The sequence below is a fragment of the Hydra vulgaris genome, chromosome 02 (genome assembly GCF_038396675.1).
Source record: "Hydra vulgaris chromosome 02, alternate assembly HydraT2T_AEP".
Lineage (NCBI taxonomy): Eukaryota > Metazoa > Cnidaria > Hydrozoa > Anthoathecata > Hydridae > Hydra > Hydra vulgaris.
The window spans coordinates 71,806,982-71,811,101 of NC_088921.1; the positions used below are offsets into that span (position 1 = coordinate 71,806,982).

The 4,120-nt window shown below is 26.4% G+C and overlaps 1 long non-coding RNA gene across 1 annotated transcript; it reads right to left on the bottom strand.

Annotated features, from left to right (window-relative positions):
- Positions 1-995: 995 nt before the first annotated feature.
- LOC136076609 (uncharacterized) lies at positions 996-1,404 on the bottom strand. Its single transcript, XR_010636422.1, has 2 exons — positions 1,299-1,404; positions 996-1,167 (listed from the first exon to the last, which is right to left on the bottom strand). It is a non-coding gene; the product is annotated as an uncharacterized LOC136076609 (long non-coding RNA).
- Positions 1,405-4,120: the final 2,716 nt, after the last annotated feature.

The window sequence follows — 4,120 nt, forward strand, 5'->3', positions numbered from 1 at the left end:
AAACTAACTGAAGTAGGATTAACAACTGTTAACAATGATTGGCTGAAATGGCAGCTAGTTTGTCTGAGACCAACTCTCGATATTAATAACTATAAAAATAGTTTATCGCGAACAATCGTGGTTTCAGTAGTTAATTAAGTTCTTTCAAAACAAAATTTTATATTATATTTTATTTTAAAATTTTAAATATTATATTTTATGTTTAAATTTTTTACAACTATAACTGAAAAAAATTGGCGGCAAAAAACTCTAATTTATCTTTGAGTCCATCTTCAATTATGTCAGAAAACAACAGTAATGAGGCATTATTAATGAATCATACCATCGTCATTTTCAAATAGATTTAAATTTCTGCTTTAGTTTGGCTTTTCAGTTATAAGTTTTTTTTAAAATTTAGAACCGTGTTTAAGTATGGTAATCAACTTTTAATATTTCTAGTTATTGCAAAATCATTTTTGTTAAAAGTATTTTAAAAACTATAATAAAACTTTAAATAAATTATAATTAATTTTTTCTAAACTTTCTTAAGTGCACTCTTAGTAATAGAAACACAGTAAGTGAATAGTTTAACTAAGTTCTTTTTTCGAAAAATCACTTGGTTTGTTTAGGTTTTGGTTGGTATGTTTTTTACAAAATGAAAAGGTTAAATCTTTCAATTCAACATTTTATAAATAACAATATTTTAAAAATACAACTTGTATTCAATTGCAATTACAAAAATTTAAAATATTAAATTTGTTTAAAACAATTTTACCTTTGATTGTTTATTTATTTGTTATAATATAAAATACTATTTATTATACTTGTTTATTACACTATATTTATTGTATTTATTATAGTATGATTAGGTTTAAAATTAAAATATTTTCAAAAGGATGTTTTAAATTATATAGTATATATAATATAAAAACAATATAGATTGATAAGCTTAACGAGACAGAGTGTTTCTAATTTGATATTATTGAACTATAGGTAAGTAATATAATAAAAAATGATTAAGCATGAAAAAGTGTATAAAGTCTTCAGTCTTAATTTTTTACATGTTCATAATTTTTTCTCGATGTTTCACTACATTGCACCATTTCTTCCTCTCATTGTTTATTTTTGTTCGTATAGTTTTATATGAAAATGGAACAAGTTCTTGAAACTTTTCTATATATTTGCGATCTAAATACATAAATCATAATATTTAAAGGGATCCCAAACCTCTTTGACATGTTGTGTTTATATTAAAGAGAATGATAAAAAAAATGTTTGGGCTAAATTTTTTTGATTAAAACAAAAGAATCAATGCATACCAAGAAAATCTAGTTTTTTTATTTTAGTTGAAGCTTGCCTCCTCTGTTTTGTTGTAGGCCGAAAAGTCAGCATATGCCGCGACTTGATAATTTATTCAAGTGCGTTTTGTTTTTAAGAGTTTCAGTATGTGACGTCATTGATTTTTTTTGTTTGTGTAAAAGATCGATTATACGAACAAACAAAAAAGTCAATGGCGCCATGTACTGAAACTCTTAGAAATAAAATGGGCTTGAATAAATGATCAAGTCTGTAGATTGCAGCATATATTATGCTGTGTTAAGTTTTTTATGTACTAAGTATTTTTAAGTTTCAAAATATTTGCAAAGCAAAATTACAGTACTTGAAAACCACCAATAGTATAAATCTGAGTAATTAAACTCAAATAACATTGTTTCACCAATTTTTATAGTTTCATAAAGATGGTTTGAGCTTCGTGGTTTCATGCTTAACAGTGTAAATTGTTAAGGTTGTGCCTTTTATATACTCAATATCTTTATCTTCAATGCGAACGTTTTTTGTTTTTTTTTTGTTAAAATATGCATTGAAATCCACAAATATGTTAAAAAGAAAGTTATTTTGTATTTAAAAAAATCAAATTTTTTAAACAAGTTATTTTTAAAGAATTCTTGACATCATGAACCATCATGAATATTATTTGTAAATAATGTTCATATTTTTATATAGTTAAAACTTGAAAAATACTGATATTTATTCATATATAATACAAAAAAACTTGAACTTAGCTAATCCTAATATTTTGGATACAGTTGTAAATGGCATAAACTTAACTGCAAATCATAACCTGTCTAATTTCATAAAGCATCTTCGATGAAGGTATATATGCAAAAACTTTAAAATTTGTTTTGAAGAGAATAATAAACTATTAACTGCTTCCATTGATAAAGAATACTCTGCTCTTATCCAACTGTAGTATCTGGTAGACCCCAGGTGAATTTTGATTCTTTAAAGGAGAAAAACAAAGAAAGAAAGATTAGCGCAATTAGTTGCATCACATTCATCTTAAGAACTATTGTTTGCACTTAAGAACTATTGTTTGAATCGGGGTAGTGCTAGCGCCAAGATGGTAAAGAAAAAGAAGCTAAAGCTGTTTTACAATTATCCATATATATGAGTTGAAAACTATTACTGGCCATTTTTTAACACCTAATTACTTTAAAACTCATGACACTACTTCTCTTGGTATTCTGTTAAAAGCTATTTCAAGGCCTACAAATTACACTTGCAGATTTTTTTTGCTTTTCTAAAGACATTCTTGTCTTAGCTTGCCTTACAAGAAATATAGTTTCTATTGTTCTCTATTTCTTGGCCTAAAACAACCCAACTGCATATAATGGTATATTCATTGGTTCCATGGGTGCCCGCATGATTTTTCATGTTTCAGATAGGACACTTCACACATTGTGCAAACTCTAAACTTCAGTATGTTCATGCCTATGCCAAATGAGGAAGCCTTGCAAAATCTTGGGTTGGCGGAGGCTTGGGAACAATGAAGCCCTAAAATATTTGTCCCTCCTGTCCAAACGTGATGGTACTAATGTAGTAAATTTTTCCACTTTACTATCTTAAACTAAATTTAAATTTATTACCAGATTTTAAAGTTATGACCTTGCAAAGTTTACACCACCCTCATTTTTCAGAGGGTCAGAATGCGAATTTTCCAAATCAGAGGGATTTGGAAAATTCGCATGGTTATAACTTTTGTAATTTACAATATTTTTCTACAAAATTAAAAGTTTTTCGATAAATTTAAATTCAGTTTAAGATAGTAAAGTCAAAAAATTTACAACATTAGTACCCTCACGTTTAGGCAGAGGAGGACAAGGGGGGGGGGAATATTTTTGGGCTTTTTTTTATTCCATGGCTTCCACCAACCCAAGTTTTTGCAAGGCTTCCTCATTTGGCATAGGTATAAACATACTTAAGTTTAGAGTTAAATGACTATGACTGCTTCCTATTTAGTCAGTAATGATTTTTTTTTTAAATTTCATTACTTTTTCAATTAATTTTGTTTTTCTCTTTAAACCATATTCTTTACCTTCTTTGTAAATCTTTAATTTTAAAAACTCTTCAATTTTTCCTCTGATCATTTAGAAATTTATCTTTAAAAGGGCTTCAATTTTATTTTTTTAACTTTTTAATCTAGCTCTTTAACAATCCAAATATCTTTCAATCTCTTTAACAATCTAAATATACTTTTCAACAACATCTCTTATTTTTATAAACATTTTTTTCTCCCGCTCAGAGCAATTTTTTTCTCTGAACCTTTTTTTGTATATGGTTTGTTTTTTATTTTGTAAAATTAAGCATTTTTATGGTGACGCCATCACTAAGAAGATTACCATCCTAGGTTAATAAGCTCCTCTAGCTTATCTCACTAAACTAAGGTTTTTATTTCAAAATATTTCGTTATTCAGGTGAGTTGCCTTCACCATTACTAAAGAGCCTCATTTTTCCTAAAATATTTTTCTTTTAAAATCAGTTATAATCATGACATTATATAAGCAGATATCTCCTTTTAGTAAGCATTGTAGTGCTCACTAAAAAGAAATCTCACAAATTTTTTTTTCTACTTTTAAGGGCTTAATAAGTGCTTACAAAAATTTATCTCTAATAAATAATCTTTAATAATAATGAAGATGATGATGATGATGATCATAATATCAATAAAAATGATAATAATAATAATAATAATAATAATAATAATAATAATAATAATCTAATAGAAATAATAAAAATATTCATTAATTCATCTTGATATTGTTTCATTTGTTTTGACTCAATGCATTTGTTTCATACCAAA